Source organism: Bos javanicus, chromosome 15 (assembly GCF_032452875.1).
Source record: "Bos javanicus breed banteng chromosome 15, ARS-OSU_banteng_1.0, whole genome shotgun sequence".
NCBI lineage: Eukaryota > Metazoa > Chordata > Mammalia > Artiodactyla > Bovidae > Bos > Bos javanicus.
The window spans coordinates 49,388,518-49,411,919 of record NC_083882.1 but is presented as its reverse complement, the minus strand read 5'-3'; the positions used below and the strand labels follow the sequence as shown (position 1 = coordinate 49,411,919).

General features: G+C 37.5%; 1 pseudogene; it reads left to right on the top strand.

Annotated features, from left to right (window-relative positions):
* Window positions 1–89: 89 nt before the first annotated feature.
* LOC133261007 (olfactory receptor 52M1-like) lies at window positions 90–22,222 on the top strand (annotated as a pseudogene).
* Window positions 22,223–23,402: the final 1,180 nt, after the last annotated feature.

Sequence of the window (23,402 nt, the reverse complement as noted above, 5' to 3'; positions counted from 1 at the left end):
TGTTTTCAGGTTTTTCATTTATTATTGTAAAATAAACACAGCATAAAATTTATTGTGTTAACCATTTTTGACTACCCCACGTAGTCAAAATGGCGGCCGAGACAACAGCAGAGAAGCGTGGCCAAGATGGACCGCGCAGAAACGTGTCCGAGAGGAGGTACCCCTCGCCCAAGATCAGGGGCGGCAACCGAGACTTCCAGGCTGCGACGGTGCAGGAGCGGCCAAGAGGACCCCACGTCTGAGGTCAGGAGCAGAGGCCAAGATGACCTAGCCCACGCCCAAGGTCAGGGGTGGCGGCACGAGAGGAGCTACCACACGCCGGAGGTCAGGGGCGGCAGCCGAGAAGAGCAACCCCACGTCCAAGAGGGGAGGCTGCATGGGCGCAGGAGGCCTGGGAGGAGCTACTCCATGTTCAAGGTCAGGAGGGGCGGCGATGAGGAGACACCCCTGGTCCAAGATAAGGAGCAGCGGCTGCACTTTGCTGGAGCAGCCATGAAGAGCTACCCCCAAGTCCAAGGTAAGAGAAACCCAAGTAAGATGGTCAGTGTTGTGAGAGGGCATCAGAGGTCAGACAAAATGAAACCATAATCACAGAAAACTAGTCAATCTGATCACATGGACCACAGCCTTGTCTAACTCAATGAAACTAAGCCACGCCGTGTGGGGCCACACAAGACGGACGGGTCATGGTGGAGAGGTCTGACAGAATGTGGTTCACTGGAGAAGGGAATGGCAAACCACTTCAGTATTCTTGCCTTGAGAACCCCATGAATAGTTCAGTTCAGTACCTCAGTTGTGTCCGACTCTTTGTGACCCCATGAATCGCAGCACGCCATGCCTCACTGTCCATCACTAACACCCAGAGTTCACTCAAACTCATGTCCATCAAGTTGGTGATGCCATCCAACCATCTCATCCTCTGTCATCCCCTTCTCCTCCTGCCCCCAATCCCTCCCAGCATCAGGATCTTTTCCAATGAGTCAACTCTTTGCATGAGGTGGCCAAAGTATTGCAGTTTCAACTTTAGCATCAGTCCTTTCAATGAACACACAGGACTGATCTGCCTTAGGATGGACTGGTCGGATCTCCTTGCAGTCCAAGGGACTCTCAAGAGTCTTCTCCAACACCACAGTTCAAAAGCATTTCCAAGGCAAACCATTCAATATCACAGTAATCCAAGCCTATGCCCCAACCAGTAACACTGAAGAAGCTGAAGTTGAACAGTTCTATGAAAACCTACAAGACCTTTTAGAACTACACCCAAAAAAGATGTCCTTTTCATTATAGGGGACTGGAATGCAAAAGTAGGAAGTCAAAACACACCTGGAGTAACAGGAAAATTTGGCCTTGGAGTACAGAATGAAGCAGGGCAAAGGCTAATAGAGTTTTTCCAAGAGAACACACTGGTGCTAGCAAACACCCTCTTCCAACAACACAAGTGAAGACTCTACACGTGGACATGACCAGATGGTCAGCACCGAAATCATGTTGATTATATTACTTGCAGTCAAAAATGGAGAAGCTCTATACAATCAGCAAAAACGAGACCAGGAGCTGACTGTGACTCAGATCATAAACTCCTTATTTCCAAATTCAGACTTAAATTGAAGAAAGTAGAGAAAACCACTAGACCATTCAGATGTGACCTAAATCAAATCCTTTATGATTATACAGTGGAAGTGAGAAATAGATTTAAGGGACTAGATCTGATAGAGTGCCTGATGAACTATGAATAGAGGTTCATGACATTGTACAGGAGACAGGGATCAAGACCATACCCAAGAAAAAGAAATGCAAAAAAGAAAAATGACTGTCTGGGGAGGCTTTACAAATAGCTGTGAAAAGAAGTGAAGTGAAAAGGAAAGGAGAAAAGGAAAAATATAAGCATCTGAATGCAGAGTTCCAAAGAACAGCAAGGAGAGATAAGAATGACTTCCTCAAAGATCAATACAAACAAAAAGAAATAAACTACAGAATGGGAAAGACTAGAGATCTCTTCAAGAAAGTTAGAGATACCAAAGGAACATTTCATGCAAACATGGGCTCGATAAAGGACAGAAATGTTACAGACCTAACAGAAGAAGAAGATATTAAGAAGAGGTGGCAAGAATACACAGAAGAACTGTACAAAAAAGATCTTCACAACCAAGATAATCACGATGGTGTGATCACTGACGTAGAGCCAGACATCCTGGAATGTGAAGTCAAGTGGGCCTTAGAAAGCATCACTACGAACAAAGCTAGTGGAGGTGATGGGATTCCAGTTGAGCTATTTCAAATCCTGGAAGATGATGCTGTGAAAGTGCTGCACTCAATATGCCAGCAAATTTGGAAAACTCAGCAGTGGCCACAGGACTGGAAAAGGTCAGTTTTCATTCCAATCCCAAAGAAAGGCGATGCCAAAGATGCTCAAACTACCGCACAATTGCACTCATCTCACACGCTAGTAAATTAATGCTCAAAATTCTCCAAGCCAGGCTTCAGTAATATGTGAACCCCGAACTTCCAGATGTTCAAGCTGGTTTTAGAAAATGCAGAGGAACCAGAAATCAAATTGCCAACATCTGTTGGATCATCGAAAAAGCAAGAGAGTTCCAGAAAAACATCTACTTCTGTTTTGTTGACTATGCCAACAAAACATGTGTGTGGCTTTGACTGTGTGGATCACAATAAACTGTGGAAAATTCTGAAAGAGATGGGAATACCAGACCACCTGACCTGCCTCTTGAGAAACCTATACGCGGGTCAGGAAGCAACAGTTGGAACTGGACATGTAACAGACTGGTTCCAAATAGGAAAATGAGTACATCAAGGCTGTATATTGTCACGTTTCTTATTTAACTTACATGCAGAGTACATCATGAGAAACCCTGGACTGGAAGAAACACAAGCTGGAATCAAGATTGCCAGGAGAAATATCAATAACCTCAGATATGCAGATGATACCACCCTTCTGGCAGAAAGTGAAGAGGAACTAAAAAGCCTCTTGATGAAAGTGAAAGAGGAGAGTGAAAAAGTTGGCTTAAAGCTCAACATTCAGAAAACGAAGATCATGGCATCCGGTCCCATCACTTCATGGGAAATAGATGGGGAAACAGTGGAAACAGTGTCAGACTTTATTTTGGGGGCCTCCAAAGTCACTGCAGATGGTGATTGCAGCCATGAAATTAAAAGACGCTTACTCCTTGGAAGGAAAGTTATGACCAACCTAGATAGCATATTGAAAAGCAGAGACATTACTTTGCCAACAAAGGTCCGTCTAGTCAAGGCTATGGTTTTTCCTGTGGTCATGTATGGATGTAAGATTTCGACTGTGAAGAAAGCTGAGCGCCGAAGAATTGATGCTTTTGAACTGTGGTGTTGCAGAAGACTCTTGAGAGTCCCTTGGACTGCAAGGAGATCCAACCAGTCCATTCTGAAGGAGATCAGCCCTGGGATTTCTTTGGATGGAATGATGCTAAAGCTGAAACTCCAGTACTTTGGCCATCTCATGTGAAGAGTTGACTCATTGGAAAAGACTCTGATGCTGGGAGGGATTAGGGGCAGGAGGAGAAGGGGACGACAGAGGATGAAATGGCTGGATGGCATCACTGAGTCAATGGACATGAGTTTGAGTGAACTCTGGAAGTTGGTGATGGACTGGGAGGCCTGGCGTGCTGCGATTCATGAGGTCGCAAAGAGTCGGACATGACTGAGCGACTGAACTGAACAATTGTTGAGTGTACACTTCAGTGGCACTAAGTCTATAACAATTATTCAATCATCATTACCATCTGTCTCCAGAGTTCCCCCCTACCCCATCATTCTGAGCTAAAATTCTGTATCTATGATCCTCACCCTTCAGCCCCTGGCTGCCCCATTGTATTTATTGTCCCTGTGAATTTGACTAATCTAAGTTCTTCATAATATGTAGAATCATATAATATTTGTCCATTGGTGGTTGACTTATTTCACTTAACGTGTTTTAATATGTGTCAGAATTCCTTCCTTTTTAAGGTTAAATAATATTCCATTGTATGTATATATCACATTTTGTTTATCCATTCATTTATGGACTGGACCCTGAGTTGCCCCCACATTTTGACTTCTGCTATGAATATACATGCACATATATCTGTTCTGTACCTTACTTTCAATTCCTTTGGATCCAAACCCAGAAGTTGAATGGTTGGATCATATGGTAATTATGTATTTAATTTTCAGTGTGTTGCCATACTGTTTCTATATTAATTGGACAGTTTTATTTTCCCATTAACAATCCCCCAGCCTTCCAAATTCTCTAGTTCTTACATTGTTCTTTTTCTGCCCTTTTCTTTTTAATTTTTTTTCCTTTTCTTCCTTTTCTTTTTCCTTCTGTCTTTCCTTTTATAGCCCATTTAGCAGGTGTGAAGAGATATCTGATTATGATATTTATTTCTATTTCCCTAATGATTAAAGATCTTGAACATTTTTGTGTGGTTATTAGTAACTTGTATATCCTACTTTAAGACCTTTACAATATCCCGTCTTTCAGTCAATGAACATGGGTTATCTTCTGATTTATTGGTATCTCCTTTAATTTCTCTCAGCAAAGATTTGCAGAGTTCAGTATACAGATTTTTCACTTCCTTGGTTAAGTTTATCCCTAAGAAATTTATTCTTTTTGCTCTTATCTCCAAACTATTTTCAACATGTACTTTACTGCACTATTTTGGATATTTTTTCACTGTAAATCAAATTGTCTTCTTAGTTTCATTTTCAGAACATTGTTAATGTATAGAAATGTATCTGATTTTTTTCTCCTGTATCTTTACTGATTTTTTGTTTTTTCTCTTTTTTGAGATTTTCAGAGTTTTCAACATAGTAAGATCAGGTCATTTGACAAAAGTGATATTTTCACTTCCTTTCAGATTTCAATTCCTGTTTATTTCTTTTTCAAGTCTAACTTATGTAGAAAGGACTTCCAGTACCATGTTGAATATAAAGGTTGTCTTTTTTGGCCATGCCATGTGGCTTGTGAGATCTTCATTCCCTCACCAGGGATTGAACACATGTCCTTGCCAGGCAGTTAAAGTGCAGAGTCTTAACCGCTGGACTACCAGGGAATCCCTTTTTTTCTTTTTCTTTTACTCTGTCTTTATCCCGATTTTAGAGGACAGGCTTTCAGTTTTTTCACCTTTGAGCATGATATTATCTGAGTTTTCCCCAGATATGGCCTTTATTACTTCCCTACCTGCAGCTTCCTATTTCTAGTTTGTTGAGTGTTTTATCATGAAAGAGTGCTGAATTGTAGGGAAAAAAAGTTCTGCATCAGTTGATATAATCAGGTGTGTGTTCAGTTCCTTTATTCTGTTAATGTGTTCTATGGCTTTGATTTTCATACATTGAACCATCCTTGCACTCCAGGAATAAATGTCACTAGATCATGGTGTATAATCCATTTACATGCTAATGAATTTGGTTTGTTAGTGCTTTGTTGAGGATTTTTGTATTGATATTATTAGCACATATTGCTCTGTAGTTCTTTTATTATACTGTCTATTCTGCTTTTCCATAGTTCATCAGGCACTCTATCTATCAGATCTAGGCCCTTAAATCTATTTCTCACTTCCACTGTATAATCATAAAGGATTTGATTTAGGTCATACCTGAATGGTCTAGTGGTTTTCCCTACCTTCTTCAATTTAAGTCTGAATTTGGTAATAAGGAGTTCATGATCTGAGCCACAGTCAGCTACTGGTCTTGTTTTTGTTGACTGTATAGAGCTTCTCCATCTTTGGCTGCAAAGAATATAATCAGTCTGATTTCAGTGTTGACCATCTGGTGATGTCCATGTGTAGAGTCTTCTCTTGTGTTGTTGGAAGAGGGTGTTTGCTATGACCAGTGCATTTTCTTGGCAAAACTCTTAGTTTTTGCCCTGCTTCATTCCATATTCCAAGGCCAAATTTGCCTGTCATTCCAGGTGTTTCTTGACTTCCTACTTTTGCATTCCAGTCCCCTATAATGAAAAGGACATCTTTTTTGGATGTTAGTTCTAAAAGGTCTTGTAGGTCTTCATAGAACCATTCAACTTCAGCTTCTTCAGTGTTAGTGGTTGGGGCATAGACTTGGCTTACTGTGATATTGAATGGTTTGCCTTGGAAACGGACAGAGATCATTCTGTCGTTTTTGAGATTGCATCCAAGTACTGCATTTTGGACTCTTTTGTTGACCATGATGGCTACTCCATTTCTTCTGAGGGATTCCTGCCCACAGTAGTAGATATAATGGTCATCTGAGTTAAATTCACCCACTCCAGTCCATTTTAGTTCACTGATTCCTAGAATGTGGACATTCACTCTTGCCATCTCCTGTTTGACCACTTCCAATTTGCCTTGATTCATGGACCTGACATTCCAGGTTCCTATGCAATATTGCTCTTTACAGCATCGGACCTTGCTTCTATCACCAGTCACTTCCACAGCTGGGTACTGTTTTTGCTTTTGCTCCATCCCTTCATTCTTGCTGGAGTTATTTCTTCACTCATCTCCTCTTGAGAAATCTGTATGCAGGTCAGGAAGCAACAGTTCGAACTGGACATGAACAACAGACTGGTTCCAAATAGGAAAAGGAGTACATCAAGGCTGTATATTGTCACCCTGCTTATTTAACTTATATGCAAAGTACATCATGAGAAACCCTGGACTGGAAGAAACACAAGCTGGAATCAAGATTGCCAGGAGAAATATCAATAACCTCAGATACGCAGATGACACCACCCTTATGGCAGAAAGTGAAGAGGAACTAAAAAGCCTCTTGATGAAAGTGAAAGTGGAGAGTGAAAAAGTTGGCTTAAAGCTCAACATTCAGAAAATGAAGATCATGCCATCTGGTCCCATCACTTCATGGGAAATAGATGGGGAAACAGTGGAAACAGCATCAGACTTTATTTTTCTGGGCTCCAAAATCACTGCAGATGGTGACTGCAGCCATGAAATTACAAGACGTTTACTCCTTGGAAGGAAAGTTATGACCAACCTAGATAGCATATTCAAAAGCAGAGACATTACTTTGCCAACAAAGGTCCATCTAGTTAAAGCTATGGCTTTTCCTGTGGTCATGTATGGATGTGAGAGTTGGACTGTGAAGAAGACTGAGCGTCAAAGAATTGATGCTTTTGAACTGTGGTGTTGGAGAAGACTCTTGAGAGTTCTTGGACTGCAAGGAGATCCAACCAGTCCATTCTGAAGGAGATCAGCCCTGGGATTTCTTTGGAAGGAATGATGCTAAAGCTGAAACTCCAGTACTTTGGCCATCTCATGTGAAGAGTTGACTCATTGGAAAAGACTCTAATACTGGGAGGGATTAGGGGCAGGAGGAGAAGGGGACGACAGAGGATGACATGGCTGGATGGCATCACTGACTCGATGAACGTGAGTCTGAGTGAACTCCGGGAGTTGGTGATGGACAGGGAGGCCTGGCGTGCTGCGCTTCATGGGATCGCAAAGAGTCGGACACGACTGATCAACTGAACTGATTCTGCTTTTCTTATCGGAATAATGCTGGTCTCAAGAAATGAGTTTGGATATATTCCTTCATCTTGAATTTTTAAAAATATTGAGGAAGACTGCTGTTAATTCTCGTTAAATATTTAGTAAAATTCATCAGTGAAGCCATCTTGTCCTAGGCATTTTGGGTAGGGAGGATTTTGATCACAGATTGAATTTCCTTACTAGCTATGCTGCTGGGTCGCTTCAATCGTGTCGGACTCTCTGCGACCCCATAGACGGCAGCCCACCAGGCTCCCCCTTCCCTGAGATTCTCCAGGCAAAAACACTGGAGTGGATTGCCATTTCCTTCTCCAATGCATGAAAATGAAAAGTGAAAGTGAAGTCGCTCAGTCATGTTTGACCCTCAGCGACCCCATGGACTGCAGCCTTCCAGGCTCCTCCATCCTTGGGACTTTCCAAGCAAGAGTACTGGAGTGGGGTGCCATTCTATAGGTCAATTTATACAGTCTATTTACTCATGATTCAAGTCTTCTGATTTTCAATTTATAAAATTATTTCTATTTAATATAGAGTATCTATTTTTTAATTTTTTATTCCTGTAAAATTACATGTTATATACCCTCTTTCATTTCTCATTTTAGTTATTCTAATTATCTGTTTTTTTCTCCTTTTTTTCTTTATCAGTGCAACTATGTTCATCAGTTTTGTTCATATTCTCAAAAAACCTAAAACATGGTTTCCATTGATTTTTATTTATTGTTTTTCTACTCTCTCTTTTTTCCCACATCTCCTCTAAATTTATTATTTCTACCTTCTAATAACTTCAGGTTTAGTGTGTTCTTCTTTTTCTCAATTCATTTTGGAAACTCAACTGTGTCTGACTCTTTGCAGCCCCGTGGACTGCAGCATGCCAGGCTTCCCTGTCCATCACCTTCTCTTGGAGCTTGTTCAAACTCATGTCCATCTTTTTCTAATTTGTTATAATAAAAACTTTGGTTCTTTTAATAAGAGTTTATAGATATGCATTTTTCAATTAGCATTGTTTTTGCTGCATCCTATATATTTGCACTATTGTGTTTTCATTTTGTTCTTCTCAATATTTGCTAGTTGTTCTTGTTTTATCCCTTAACTCACTTATTGTTTGAGTATGTTGTTTCATTTTCATATGTCTGTGGAATTTCTAGTTTTTCTTTTGCTATTGATTTCTAGCTTTATTTTGATTGAAAATATGTTTAATATGATTTCAATCTTTTTACATTTAGTAAGAATTATTATTTTTTTTTTAGTAAGAATTATTTTGTGTATGATCTGTACTAGAAAATGTTCCATGTGCACTTGAGGGAGATGTATATTCTGCTGTTGTTGATTGGAATGGTCTGAATATGTCTCTTAGGTCAAATTAATCCATAATGTTGTACAAATCCTATTTTTCCTTAGTGATCTTATGTCTGGTTGTTTAAATAATCTTTGAAACTGGGATATTGAAGTTTCTTATGATTATTGTAGAGCTTTTGTCTCTTCAATTCAGTAAATTTTTGTTTTATTTCTGTAGGAGCTCTGATCTGTGGTGCATATATGTTTATAATTGTTTTATCTTTTTGGTGAAATGAGCTCTTTTCACTAGATAATCAATGTTTTCTATAAAACTTTTTGACAAAGTATTTTGTCTGATATTAATATACTGTCTTTACTTTCTTTTGTTTAAATTTGAGTGGAAAATATTTTATTATTATTATTATTATTTTGCCATGCCACATGGTATGTGGGACCTTAGTTTCCTGACCAGGGTTTGAACCCACACCCCTGAATTGGAAGTACAGTCTTAACCACTGGATTGGCAGGGAAATCTCTCTTCTCCCCATTTTTATCTTTCAATCTATATATGGTATATGTGACAGAAAGTAGAGCATATTTTTATATGTGTATTTGCCATCAATATATCTTCTTCCATGTAGGTCTGTTAAAATCTTTGTACATTTTTAATTGAGTTGTTTGTGTTTTCATAGTTAATAAATTATTAGATTTCTTTGTATATTTTAATAGCATTTTTATGTAAGATTTTTGAAAATATTTTCTTCCAATCTGTGGTTTGTTTTTCATTCTTGACAGTGTCTTTCATAGACCAGAAATTTTTAATTTAAGTGAAGTCCAATTCATCAGTGATGTCTTTCATGCACATGTTTGATATCATATCTAAAAGTCATCAACATACCAATGTCCCCTAGATTTTTTCTTTTATTCTTCAAAAATTTTATAATTTTGCATTTTACCTTTAAGCCCCTAATTCATTTTCAGCTAGATTTTGTGTGTGTGTGAAAATTGTAATGTCTATATTTAGATCTGCGTGAAAGAGTTGAGCTGTCCCACTTTTGTAAATATATTAAACATATTCTTATAAGAATTTGAAAAAATACTATATGTGCTCCATTTTATTTTATTTATCAAAGATCAGTTGACTGTATTTATGGGAGTTTATTTCTGACCTTGATCTTTTGTTTTATTCGTCTACTTGCTGTGTGTACACTACTTCCACACACTTTTTTAATTATTGTAGCTTTGTAGTGAGTCTTGAAGTTGAGTGGTGTTGGCCCTTCAGTTTTTTCTTCTTAATTATTGTGTTGCTTTTACTAGGTCTTTTCCCTCTACATATAAACTGTAAACTTAGTTTTTTCTATACCCACAAAATAACTTTCTGGGATACTGATTGGGATTGCATTGCATCTATACATCAGGTTTGGAGAAGGCAATGGCAACCCACTCCAGTGTTCTTGCCTGGAAAATCCCATGGACAGAGGAGCCTGATAGGCTGTAGTCCATGTGGTCACTAAGAGTCAGACATGACTGAGTGACTTCACTTTCACTTTTCACTTTCATGCATTGGAGAAGGAAATGGCAACCCACTCCAGTGTTCTTGCCTGGAGAATCCCAAGGATGGCGGAGCCTGGTGGGCTGCTGTCCATAGAATCACACAGAGTTGGACACGACTGAAGAGACACAGCAGCAGCAGCAGCATACATCAAGTTAGAAAAATTGACAGCTTGACAATATTGAAACTTACTACTTATAGACTTGAAAAATCTTCCAACTAATGTATTTTGTTTTATATATATATATATAAATTTACAAAATACATATTGTATGCATACATACAATACCATAAATATACATACATACAGTAAAATATATATAAATATACTATATATATTGTACTTTCCCCTCATACAGAACTCATACATATAAAATTTTACCTAGGTATTTTATTTAAGTACTATTATATATGGTAATGTATTTTAATTTAAATTACAACTTTTTTATTGCTGTATGTAGGAATGAGATAGACTTTTGTATATTAACCTTGTATCATGAAACCTTGCTATAACTGCTTAATTACAGAAATTTTTGTCAATTCTTTTGGATTTTTCTACATAGACCATTGAAATATCTGTGATCAAAGACAATTTTGTTTCTTCTTTCCCAAACTCTATTCCTTTTCTTTTCTTTCATTATTGCATTTGCTAAGACTTTCAATATTAAGTTGAAAAGCAGTAGAGAGAGGGAACAACCTTGTTCCTGATCCTAGTGAATATGTTTTGAATTTCACACTGTAAATTGTACTGTTAACTATAGTTTTTTTCTTTTTTTTTTTTTTAAGATATTCTTCATCAAATTGAGTTAGTTTTCCTCTGTTTCTGGTTTTCTGAGAATTTTGTATCATTAATGAATTTTGGGTATTGTGAAATGCTTTGTCTGCATATATTCTTGATTTGATCATGTGATACTTTTCTTTATCCTTTTTCTTTGTCTTGGAACAATTTGTATTGTTTATGGTCTATAATTCTTTTTATACATTGTTGGATTTGATTTGCTAATATTTTCTTTAGATTTTTTTTTATCTGTATATAGCAGATGTTGATCTGTAGTTTGTGTGTGTGTGTGTGTTTTTTTTTTTTTAATAAGGTGTTTGGATTTGGTATTAAGGGAGTGCTGACCACACTCCAGTGTTCTTGCCTGGAGAATCCCAGGGATGGGAGAGCCTGGTGGGCTACTGTCTATGGGGTCACACAGAGTCGGACATGACTGAAGTGACTTAGCAGCAGCAGCAGCAGACCACACAGAATGAGCTAGGAAGTGTTCCTTTCTCCTCAATTTTGTGGACTAGTTTTAGGACAGGTAGTAACTTTTCTTTAAATGTTTGGTAGAATTCAATTGTGAAGTCATTTGGTCCTGAACTAATGTTTGTTGAGAATTTGTAAATATTGATTCAGTTTCAGTATTGATAATTGGTCTGTTCACATTTTCTATTTCAGAAATTATACATTTCTAGGAATTTGTCCATTTCATCTAGATTGTCCTTTTTATTACCCTACAGTTGTTAGTAGTAATATCTTATAATACTTTGTATTTCTGTTGTACTCTTTAATTTTCCTTCTTTATTTCTGACTTATGCATTTGAGCCCTCTTTCATTTTTTCTTGATAAGTCTGGTTATAGATTTATCAATTTTGTTTATTAGAACCAGCTCATAGTTTCACCAATTCTCTCTTTCCTTTGCCTCCATTCATTTCTTCTCTGGTCTTTATGATTTCTTTCTTTCTACTAACATTTTTTGGAGTTTTTTTTTTTTTAATGTGTGTTTTTGTTTGGTTTTGACTTTTGTTGTTCCTCATTTTCTTGTTTCTTTAGCTGTAGGGTTAGGTTGCTTATTTGAAAATTTTCTAGTTTCCTGAGGTAAGCTTTTATCACCGCCAACTTCCCTCTTAAAACTGCTTTTCCTGTGTCCCATAGTTTTTGATTCATTTTGTGTGTGTGTGATTTTTTTTCTTCATTAGGCATTTTTAAATTTTTCTCTCATTTTTTTTCTTCAGTGATCCATTTCTTGTTTAGGCATTGAAACTGGAAAGGTATAAGCTACAGCTGGAGCTAGTTGTGCTGTGGGATGTTCTTTCTGCTCAGTGACTGTTCCCACCCTATCAGGGTTGGAGGTTAATTCCAAGTTGTTTACACCCAAGCTGTTCCTATTCCCTTTTAATGTTTGTTTTTCCCTCTCTTTGCACTCAGACACATAACCCAGAGATGGAGGAGTGGTGAAGCTATTGGGGCCCATGCTGTCTTTTGACTCATGTTGGCTATACACAAAGATCCAAACTGTACTCTTTATGCATGCGTGCATGTATGCTAAGTCTCTTCATTTGTGTCCAACTCAGTGCAACTCTATGGACTGTAGACCACCAGGTTCCTCTGTCCATGGGATTCTCCAGGCAAGAATCCTGGACTGTGTTGCTATGCCCTCCTCCAGGGGATGTTCCCAACCCAGGGATTGAACCCATATTTCCTGCATCTCCTGCACTGCAGACTGATTTTTTATTGCTGAGACACTGGGGAGGATAATGCTTTCTGTGCAGTTTTCCATAATTGTTTTCCTCACTTTGATCAGTCTCAGCCTCAGGTGCAAGCCCCTTTGGCCCTCACAGCCAATTACTGCCCCCAGCCTCTACCACAACTGCCTCCACCTGGTTATGGGTCATAGTTACCCACATCCAGTGCTGCTCTGTGACGTGGAGTGATTAGGGCCAGAGCGTTCACTCACCTTGATCTGGAGCACATGCCAAGGTGGCCTTGAGAAACATGGCAACCCATAGAGCAGACTTCCCTCCATCTTGCCTTCCAGGCAAGCTAAGTGCACACACGCTCCTCACACATGCTTCCTACACACTCCCATTAGTGCCAGTTATTCTCCAACCAGCCAACAGGGCTCTTCTCCCTTTCACAGGACCCCAGGACTGGGCTACCCAATCTGTGGCATTTACTGCCTAACTCCCATGGTAGGTGTCTTATCCATATATTCTCCCTAATACTCTGTGTTCTTTCCCAGGAACATGGTCCCAGCCCCATCACTTTTCTTCCCTTCCTATGTGATTACATGAATCTTTGATACAACCTTGATTGTGAAGGAGTCTAGCCAGTTTCCAGTTTGTTTTCAGTGAGAATTGTTCCACATAAAGATGTATTTTTGATGTGTTTGTTGAGGGAGGTGAATTCTCGTACTCTACCATCTTGATCCATATCTAAATTCTGTTATTTAAATTCTCTCTTTCACTCTATGTGTTTTGACTGGGGAGTTTAAACCATTAACATTTAACTGTTCATAAGAAGGACATATTCTTGCCATTTTCATTGTGTTTGTATGTATTTTTACTCTTTTTTGTTCCTTGTTTCTCCCTCACAGTCTTTGTATTCAGTTGATATTTGTAGTGACACCTTTTGATTCCCTTTCATTTCATGTACATTTTATAAACATTTTCTTTATGGTTCCTTATTTCTATATATAAAGGAGATATACATATCCTTATATTTGTAAAAGGATTACATATAGCCTTTTAAAGTTATAGCAGGATATTCATAATTAATAATAATATATCTTCAGTTCAGTGGCTCAGTCATGTCCGACTCTTTGTGACTCCATGGACTGCAGCATGCCAGGCTTCCTTGTCTATCACCAACTCCCAATGTTTACTCAAACTTATGTCCATCGAGTTGGTGATGCCATCCAATCATCTCATCCTCTGTCATCCCCTTCTCTTCCTGCCTTCAGTCTTTTCAAGCATCAGGGTCTTTTCCAGTGAGTCAGTTCTTGGCATCAGGTGACCAAAGTTTTGGAGTTTCAGCTTCAGCATCAGTCCTTCCAATGAATATTCAGGACTGATTCCCTTTAGGATGGACTGGTTGGATCTCCTTGCAGTCCAAGGGACTCTCAAGAGTCTTCTCCAACACCACAGTTCAAAAGCATCAATTCTTTGGCACTCAGCTTTCTTTGTAGTCCAGTGCTCACATCCATGCATATCCTTACTGGAAAAACCATAGCGTTGACTAGACAGACCTTTGTTGGCAAAGTAATGTCTCTGCTTTTTAATATGCTATTTAGCTTGGTCATAACTTTTCTTCCAAGGAGCAAGCATCTTTTAATTTCATGGCTGTAGTCACCATCTGCAGTGATTTTGGAGCCTAGAAAAATAAAGTCAGCCACTGTATCTACTGTTATTTTGGAGCCTGCCAAAATAAAGTGGGTCACTGTTTCTAGTGTTTTCCCATCTATCTGCCATGAAGTGATGGGAACAGATGCCATGATCTTAGTTTTCTGAATGTTGAGTTTTAAACGAACTTTTCACTCTCCTCTTTCAATTTCATCAAGAGGCACTTTAGTTATTCACTTTCTGCCATAAGAGTGGTGTCATCTCCATATCTGAGGTTATTGATATTTCTCCCAGCAATCTTGATTTCAGCTTGTCCTTCATCCAGCCCAACACTTCTCATAATGTGATCTGTATATCTTCAAAGACATATAAAAGCTTTTCTTCATTAGAGTTTAGCAACCACAAATTACATCTTTATATATTATGTATCCAGTAACATGTATTTATAATGTTTGCATTTTTTGGCTTTTAAATCCTTTAAAAAAATTGAAAAAGAAGAAGAACAACAACAACAAAATTAAGAGAAGAAATCATAAATATCCCAACAGAAATAAATGAAAAAGAAATGAAAAAAAAAAAAAAACAAGAGTAAAGATTTATACAATTAAAAGCTTGTTCTTTGAGAACATAAACAAAATTTACAAACTTTGGCCAGACTCATCAAGAAAAAAAGAAAGAAGAGTCAAATCAACAAAATTAGAAATGAAAAAGGAGAGGTTCAAGTGGACAGTGCAAAATACAAAGGAACATAAGAGACTATTATGAACAACCATATAGCAATAAAATGGATAACCTGGACGAAGTGAACAGATTCTTAGAGAAGTTCAACCTGCCATGACTGAACCAGGGAGAAAGAGAAATTATGAACAATCCAATTATGAGCACTGCAATCAAAGCTGTGATCAAAAATCTACCCAAAAACCAAAAGCCCAGGACCAGATGGCTTCACAGGTGATTTCTATCAAACATTTAGAGAGCTAATGCCTATCCTTCTAAAATTCTTTCAAAGAATTGCAGAGGAAGGAACACTTCCAAAGTCTTTCTCTGACACCACCATCACCCTGAAACCAAAACCAAAGACAACATAAAAAAAGAAAACTACAGGCAAGTATCACAGATGAACATAGATGCAAAAATCCTCAACAAAATTTAAGCAAACATAACTCAGCAACACATCAAAAAGTTCATACACCATAATCAAATTGGGTTTATTCCAGGGATGCAAGGGTTCTTCAATATACGCAAATCAATGTGATATACCATATTAACAAACTGAAAGATAAAAGTCATACGGTAATATCAATAGATGCGGAAAACGCCCTTGACAAAATTCAGCACCCATTTATAGTTAAAATTCTTCAAAACATGGGAATAGAAGGAACCTATCTCAGCATAGTAAAGGCCATATATGATAAGCCTACAGCAAACATTATTCTCAATGGTGAGAAACTGAAAGCAATCCCCCTAAGATTAGGAACAAGACAATGGGGTCCACTTTCACCACTATTATTCAACATAGTTCTGGAAGCCCTAGCTACAGCAATCGGAGAAGAAAATAAATAAAAGGAATCCAGATTGAAAAAGAAGTAAAGCACTCACTGTTTGCAGATGACATGATACTGTACATGGAAATCCCTAAAGATATTATCAGAAAAATTACTAGAGCTAATCAGTGAATTTAGCAAAGTTGCAGGACACAAAATCAATACACAGAAATCACATGAATTTCTATATACTTACAATGAAAAATCAGAAAGAAAAATTAAGGAATCAATTACATTCACCATTGCAACAAAAAGAATTAAATATCTAGGTATGAACTTATCTAAGGTGACAAAAGAACTGTACACAAAATTGTAAGACACTGATGAAAGAAATCAAGGTCGACATAAACAGATGGAGAGATATTCCACGTTCCTGGGTAGGAAGAATCAATATTGTGAAAATGACTATGCTACCAAATGCAATCTACAGATTCAATGCAATCCCTATCAAAGTATCAATGGCATTTCTCACAAAACTAGAACAAAAAAATTCAAAATTCATATGGAAACACAAAAGACCCCAAATAGCCAAAGCAGTCTTGAGAAAGAAGAATGGAGCTGGAGGATTCAACCTTCCTTACTTCAGATTATACTACAAAGCTAAAGTCATCAAGGCAGTATGGTGCTGGCAGAAAAACAAAAACTTAGACTAATGGAGAAAGAAAGCCCAGAAATAAACCTGCACACCTATGAGTACCTTATTTTTGACAATGGAGGCAACTATGTGCAGTGATGCAAAGACAGCCTTTTCAGTAAATGGTGCTAGGAAAACTGGACAGCTACATGGAAAAGAATGAAATTAGAACACTTCCTAACACCATACACAAAAATAAACTCAAAATGGATTAAAGACCTAAATGTGAGACCAGACACTATAAAACTCTTAGAGGAAAACATAGGCAGAACACTCAATGACATAAATCAAAGCAAGATCCTCTATGACCCACCTTCTAAAGTAATGGAAATAAAAACAAAAGTAAACAAGTGGTATCTGATTAAACTTAAAAACTTTTGCACAGCAAAAGAAACTATAAGCAAAGTGAAAAGGCAACCCTCAGAATGGGAGAAAATAATAGCAAATGAAACAACTGACAAAGGATTAATTTCCAAAATATACAATCAACTCATACAACTCAATACCAGGAAAACAAACAACCCAATCAAAAAGTGGGAAAAAGACCTAAACAGACATTTCTCCAGAGAAGACATACAGATGCCTAACAAATACATGAAAAGATGCTCAACATCACTCATTATTAGAGAAATGCAAATCAAAACTACAATGAGATATCACCTCACTTAGGTCAGATTGGCCATCATTAAAGAGTTGACAAGTGATAAATGCTGCAGAGGGTGCGGAGAAATTGGGAACACTCTTGCAATGTTGGTGGGAATGTAAATTGATACAGCCACTATGGAAGACGGTATGGAGATTCCTTAAAAAACTAGGAATAAAAGCATCATATGACCCAGTAATCCCACTCCTAGGCATATACCCTAAGGAAAACAGGGTTGAAAAAGACACACGTATCCCATTGTTTATTGCAGCACTATTTATGATAGCAAGAACATGGAAGCTACCTAGATGCCCATCAATGGATGAATGGATAAAGAAGTCATGGTGCATATACACGATGGATTACTCAGCCATAAACAGGAACACATTTGAGTCAGTTCTGATAAGGTGGATGAACCTAGAATCTATTATACAGAGTGAAGTGAGTCAGAAAGAGAAAGATAAATATCGTATTCTAACGCACATATGTGGAACCTAGAAAATGGTTCTGAAGAATTTATTTACAGAGCAGCAATGGAGAAACAGACATAGAGAATAGACTAATGGGCATGGGGAGAGGGGAGGAGAGGGTGAGATGTATGGAAAGAGTAAGAGGAAACTTAAATTCCCATGTGTAAAATAGATAGCCAATGGGAATTTACTGTAGGTATGGCTCAGGAAACTCAAACGGGCTATGCATAAACCCAGAGGGGTGGGATAGAGAGGAAGTTGGGCGGGAGGTTCAAATGGGAGGGGATATATGTATACCTAAGGCTCATTCATGTTGAAGTTTGAGAGAAAGCAACAAAATTTTGTAACACAATTATCCTTCAATAAAAAAATAAATTAAAAGTAAAAGAATAATAAAAATTTAATTACAAACTAGAATTGTGATAATACTGATTTTTAATATTTGTATACTTATATTTTATCCTTATTGAAGGGATTTTTGGTGTTCAGATGGTAAAGGATCTGCCTGCAATTCAGGAGATCCAGGTTGAATCCCTGGGACAGAAATAACCCCTGTAGAAGGGAATGGCTATCCACAGCAGTATTCTTGCCTAGAAAATCATATGGACAGAGGAGCCTGGAAGGCTCCTAGGGTTGCAAAGCTCATAGTGTTGCAAAGAGTTGGACACTTGTGTTTACTAAAGAACTTTATATTTTTATATAGGTTTCAGTTCGTTTTTAGCTTCCTTTCATTTGAACCCATGAAATTAAAAGACACTTACTCCATGGAAGGAAAGTTATGACCAACCTAGATAGCATATTCAAAAGCAGAGACATTACTTTGCCAACAAAGGTCCCTCTAAGTCAAGGCTATGGTTTTTCCTGTGGTCATGTATGGATGTGAGAGTTGGACTGTGAAGAAAGCTGAGTGCTGAAGAATTGATGCTTTTGAACTGTAGCATTGGAGAAGACTCTTGAGAGTCCCTTGGACTGCAAGGAGATCCAACCAGTCCATTCTGAAGGAGATCAGCCCTGGGATTTCTTTGGAAGGAATGATGCTAAAGCTGAAACTCCAGTACTTTGGCCACCTCATGTGAAGAGTTGACTCATTGGAAAAGACTCTGATGCTGGGAGGGATTGGGGGCAGGAGGAGAAGGGGACGCCAGAGAATGAGATGGTTGGATGGCATCACTGACTCGAAGGATGTGAGTCTGAGTGAACTCTGGGAGTTGGTGATGGACAGGAAGGCCTGACATGCTGTGATTCATGGGGTCTCAAAGAGTCAGACAAGACTGAAAGACTGAACTGAGCTGAACTGAATTTGAACACAAAGGACTCCCTTTAGTGTTTCTTATACAGACCATCTAGTGGTCATGAACTACCTCAGCTTCTGTTTATCTAAAAATATATGAAGTTTTTCCTCATTTTTAGAAGGTGGGTTTGTAAGATATTTAATTCTCTATATATTTTTTTCAACTTTAAATACATCCTTTCACACTCTTCTGGCCTGCAAGGTTTATGTTTCAAGTTGACTTTGGAACAAAGTTGATGTATTCAATGAGTATAGAACATGTTCTGTGTCTTTTCAGTTTCCTTCAGGGCTGGTCCTGTTAAATGATTGATAAATTATATTAAAATACGGAGGGATGGCTATATCTGTAGCTGTAATCCTAAGTAAGTTCACAGGTTAATTGCTGTCCCTGAAATTAGGAAGTTGTAATCCTCATCAACAATACATCCCCTTCTTCCAGTGATTCCTTAAGGAACTGTTTTTTGTCAGAGGTCATTCCTGCTTATCCGCTGAGATTGCCATACTTAAGCTGCTACATATAGAAGGTACATGTCTAGATTGCTTCTTGACCTTGAGGATGATATAGTGAAAGAGACAGTCTGGTCTCAGTGATCAAGGAAATTTTGAATAACACTGAATGCCCTTAAATGACATCTTATTATTTTCCAAATGACCTAGATTCAAGGGAGAAGATATAATTCTTTAAAACAAAGGGAATCCACATTTTTCAACCTCCATGGATGAAATGAATTTAAAAAATATAGCTTTTCTAGGGAGCAAAGATCTTCTTTTAAGGATATTATAGTAGTGAGTGTTAGCTCTCATTTTGTCCATATTTCATACTGCATGAATCTGTTGAAGGAACAACAATATGGATATCTCATGATCTTTTGACTCTACTACAGGTTGGCATTTTTAGGGAAATGATATCGTAGAGATAGTATTGTGTGTATAAAAAAAGTGTTTTTCAAACAAGTGTATGTATCTGTGAGTGTATATATTTTCCAGTTCTGTTCTTGCACTGCTTTGTATTGTATCTATACCACAACATATGCTATTGAGTGATAGCCAACCTGTTCTAGAGATTGGGTTGTAAAATGTCCTGTTTTTTTATGTGATTGTTTAATCATAGACTATCATCTCACTTGAATGTCTTTTGTAGTCTTTGATTCCACCTACACTATTTAATTCCACCTACACCTATTTTAATTCATTACATCATGATTATCCTTCCTAATAGAACTTTGGTTATGCCCCTTTACTTTGTCTTTGTTTGTGTTTATGTGCATGTGTGTGGAGATAGGTCAAACAATAGATAGATATGACTTATCTGTCTGTACCTATATATTCAGTTCCGATAGGATGAAGTCATATATTATTCACATTCTAGTCTAAGTGTCATCTACTCAAGAAGACTTTTCTTGACTTACTACACTTAACTTTATTCCTTGCTATCATTTCTATGTAACTTGTCCTTCCCTCCCCTCTGGTTTAATTTTTTGTCTTATAAGTTACTTGCATAAAGCTAAAGAGTAATTTACACATTTAAAGCTAAATAATGGAAAAAAAAGCCATATTTGCATTATCAATCATTTTTCACTGTAATAAAGCCCAGAAATATAAAAAAAATATAAAACTTCAGAGTATTTTATTTGTAGGATTAGTCACACAGAGTGGCAAAGGAAAGGGTGAAGTCATAGACTGACTTACTGATTCTAAAAGTTATGCCAAAGAATTCAGTATCATATGGAAAGACACAGAGACCATTCATTCTATTCCTCCCTTAAGCCTCCTTTAAATAATTTCCTGAAATTTCCATATGGCCTCTGCTTGGTCACTTTCACTTATGAAAAATTCAGTGACATGGGAGGAATACTGAATGAGAGCTCAATGGAGAAGCACAAAACTGCACAAAACTGAAATATTTGTTCAATTAAGTACAACTGTGACTACAGATGAAACCTTTTACTGGAAACAAGGGGACAAAGCAATACATAGGTCCTTGAGATAATATGAAATGATATAAGTATTATCTTTGTGTACTTCAGAAACCACAATACTTTGGCATGTTCACAGTAATTTGGCACTCATTTTATTAATCTGAATCTCAGGCATTTAAATAAGCGTGAGTGAATTTGAATTGTTTTTTAACAATAGTCATTAAGAATCTTCCTGAAATATTAATAAATCTCTGTGTTTTCAACATCTGATTGTGGTCATCTTGGCATGGCAACTTTATCTTCAGAAGACCTGATAAAAATCAAAGAAAAAAACCATAATACCTCCTCTCAACACTTCTCATCCCTCTTCTGTCACCTTCTTGCTGATGGGCATCCCAGGACTGGAACACCTGCATGCCTGGATAGGGATTCCCTTCTACTCTATGTATGTAGTGGTAGTGGTGGGAATGTGACCATTCTAGCTGTGGTTAGGGCAGAGAGAAGCTTCCATAAGCCTATGTTTCTCTTTTTGTGCATGCTGTCAGTCACTGACCTAGTCCTCTCCACATCTACACTGCCTCACATGCTCTGTCTCTTCTGGCTTGGAGCCCATGACATTGCCGTTGATGCCTGCCTTACCCAAATGTTCTTCATTCATAGTTTTACTGCTTTGGAATCAGGCTTCTTTTTGTCCATGGCCATTGACCGTTATGTGGCCATTTGCCATCCATTGCGCCACACCACTATTCTCACCCATACTCGCATCACTATAATGGGTATTATTGTGGTGATTCAGGGAGTTGCCTTCTTTTCTCCACACCCCATTCTGCTCAAACAGCTGCCTTACTGCAGAACACGAATCATTGCCCACACCTACTGTGAGTTCATGGCCATTGTGAAGCTGGCGTGTGTGGACACAGGGGCCACTAAGTGTTATAGCCTCAGTATGGCTACTATCATTGGCTCATGTGATGCGATTTTCATTGCTATATCCGGCGTCTTCATCCTCCACTCTGTATTCTACCTACCATCCCGAGAAGCTAGCTTTAAGGCTTTAGGCACATGTGGGTCCCATGTCTGTGTTATACTTGTCTTCTACTCCACCACTGGTTTTTCCATTTTCACTCACCGTTTTGGGAAAAATATACCTGCACATATCCACAATTTTATTGCAAATACGTATCTTTTGGTACCCCCTTTCCTCAACCCCATTGTGTATGGAGTAAGGACCAAGAAAATACGAGAACACGTTCTTAAGACACTAGTGGTCAAAGTTGTCTGATTGTAGTTGGATCAATAAAAGAAATGGTTCAAGAATAAATGAAAGTACAAGAGATTATGTAAGAATTGCTCCTACTCCCACAAACTGAAATACGTTTGCCACCTGAAATCTTTTATTTAATAGATGTCTATAAATTCTAAAATTTCTAATTCAACAGGTCATTTTAGCTTTTTCATTATTAAAATTGGAGAAGAGATTGATGTCTTCCTGTGTCTTTTGGAGGATAACTACAGAGACTTAACAATAAAGAAAGGGTAAAAAGATAAGTAAACTAGTTAGGCTGCCAGCGTTCAAGTCCAATATCATGTGCCTGGCTAATTTTACTGCTATTTAATTCTTCATCTCAGTTTCCTGATATTTAAAAATGAAAAATAATAGAACCTACTTCATATGATTGTGTGATGATCAAATGAGACATGTAAAGAAGGTCAGTGAAGTGGCACACAGAAAACACTCTGTATGTTATTTTTATCCTTCCCCAGTAATTATAATTTCTTATGTTCTCCACTTTTTGTTTGTTTAAAATGTTTTAGGGAATTCCCTTTATATCTTATTTAATATGTCTGCAAATTTATTGTATTTTTTGTGTTTATATAATGAATATGTTTGATTCTATTCCCTGTTAGCCAAATTTTTGCTAAATATAGAAAATATCTTGAGAAAAAATATATATTTTTTAATTTTCTGTGATGTATGTTGCTTAATATTATATCATATGTTGAAGACCTTACTAAAGTCCTGAAGAATAATATAATGTTATTGGAGTGCAATAGAATAGTTATGAGAATATAGCAGTTGTTTTTCATTTCTTCTTTTGATACAATCATTTAGTCATTCATTCATTCATTTGTAAAATGTGTTCAGTAAATGCCTTTTTAATTGGATTAGATTTAAATGGGCTATTTTTTCCAACACTGAGACTTATTCTTACATCATTAATAAGTAATGCTCTTTTTTCTCTTTTTCTTGAAGAAATTTGCATGAAGAATCCATAATTAATAATACATAATTAAGTTATTTAGAATCTTTTGATACCAAATACATTTGGCAACATTGTAAACTACCTCACTTATCTGTGAATACAGGGTTTCTACAGTTTTCTCTGATTGCTCAGGGCATCCTTTCTCTTCTTGTTTTATCAAATGAATTAAGGAGATAGGATCAAATTAGGGTGCGATCA